The sequence below is a fragment of the Chelonus insularis genome, unplaced genomic scaffold (genome assembly GCF_013357705.1).
Source record: "Chelonus insularis isolate UGA/USDA-ARS -01 unplaced genomic scaffold, ASM1335770v1 contig_398_pilon, whole genome shotgun sequence".
Lineage (NCBI taxonomy): Eukaryota > Metazoa > Arthropoda > Insecta > Hymenoptera > Braconidae > Chelonus > Chelonus insularis.
The window spans coordinates 1015-3132 of NW_023276553.1; positions in this window are offsets into that span (position 1 = coordinate 1015).

A 2118-nucleotide genomic window follows, 5' to 3' on the forward strand; every position below is an offset into this window, starting at 1 on the left:
TCTGTCTACGACTTAGATAGACTGCAGTCCTAGCTACTTCCTTGTCATTTTACATCAAATCATTTGTGATTTATAGAACTCGAGGTGTCTTTAATGCTGAGTAATATCTAACATATTTTTTACAGAATATCTTTCCCTCAGATTATCTGTTGATGATTTATTGTTTGACAATGCGATTATCGATTTTTTTTATGTTGTTTCAGAGTAAAATATGACAATTATTTAGATCTTGTGTTGCAATCAACATTATACCAGTGTAAGTTACCAATCATTTCTATGTATCATCAAAGTGATGCTATCCATCAAGCATCAAAGAGCATTGTTTGATAGAATCAACTTTTGTTGAACAACTTTTGCCAAGTGTTCATGAAAATAAATTGAATTTATTTGTCTGGTCTTCAACAATCATTAGAAGATTAGTAGTCTAGTGTTTGGAGCAGAAAAAAACAAGTTAGACCATTTAGTGTTACCAAGAAGTCTCTTGTTTCCCAAATTCAAACTTTCCTCGGTCTTTAATTTTCTTCGAAAGGTTTTGAAGAAACAGGAGGCTAGATGGCTGGTCTTGGAGCGAAAAAAGGTCGAGAAAAAGAGGAAAATAGGGATTGACATGGTGGAGCAAGAGAAAAGGTAGTTGGAGGTATTGGAGCAGAAGAGCTAGCAGGGTTGCGCTAAATGAAGTCACAACTTGGACAGCGGGTGGCCGACAGATTCTCTTACATTTTTCTCACTCTTTCTCTTAGTCAAGTTCAAGGGATCGGGAATCACAAGGCGTCATCTATTGTCAGACAAAGCAGCAGAGGCGTGGGAGCACAAGGCGTCGGTTCCTTTCATCTACAGCTTCAACCCCCACACATACTCTCTTCTTTCTCCGTACCGCAGAAATTCTTCAGCCAAGATACATCTCACTTTTCTGTGCCTCTTTATCGGTCATTTTCTAACAGAAAAAGCTAAAAAAGCCATCATTGCCATCATTGTTATTTCTATATACCCCCGTGGTGACACACTAACATCTCTTTGTACAGTTTGCTACTGAAACTGACGCAAAAAAATAAAAAATTTCATCGGAAGAGTATACGGCGGAAAAAGCCGACAGTGAATTGATGTATTTAGGTGAGACTAAAGCATAGAATCATGTGGAATACAAGTGAATAGTGTGCATGAACAAACTTCTATGAGAGAGGTGTCAAACGTGCCGACACCTGATCGCTCAATGTCCGCTCTTTTATATATTCCTGTTGCTTAAAACCCTGCAGTGCCGCACTGCGTGACGTGTGTGTTTATTTCGTGGACAACCCTGACAAGTGGCACTGCTGCTTTCTAAGAGCAACTGTCACAATGAAAAAGATATATTTGCTTCACTAATCCCAATGATGGCCAATTACTCTCATATTTTTTTATTGAATCATATTTTCTATCAATTTCTTTCATTAAAGCATGATTTAATTCGAATAAAATTTTTTAATGTGCTTTTTAAGAATTTATTCTGCATTTTGATTTGTCAGCATTGACAGTTCATGACAAATAGATTGCCAGGAGGCAATTTTCTTTAAAAAATTATTTATTTTTTTTAAAAGCAATATTGATGAATAATAAAGACATTTTATTTTAAAAAAAATTTTTTCTGTTACGCATTGCTATTGATACTATAAATATAGTCTCTGATGTACTCAGAATTATATAATTCACTGATTAAATCACAATGACATGACCACAAAAACTATTTCAAAAAAAATCTGACTTATGTAATCCAAGCAATTTATTTCTGCTCTCATTACAACTTTTTAAATGCCTAGACTGTCTGTCAATGTATGAACTTATGAAAATGTAAATGCTGTCAAACCACTTGGAATTATTTTCATCTTATTTTTTTGTTTCAACTTAAACTTTATGTCTTATCAGATTTGTAATATAATATTTATAAAAACAAAGTTATTGAATTAGAACCAAACTGATGATTAGAAATGCAGATAAAATTAAATGAAAAATATTAAATAATCACAATAAATAAATTAATTAATTAAAATATCATATCTTGATTTAAAAATTTATCCAATGACCTGGAAAGTAATAATAATAAATAAAAGAATAATTTGCTTATAAAAATACTGTTTCCTCAGA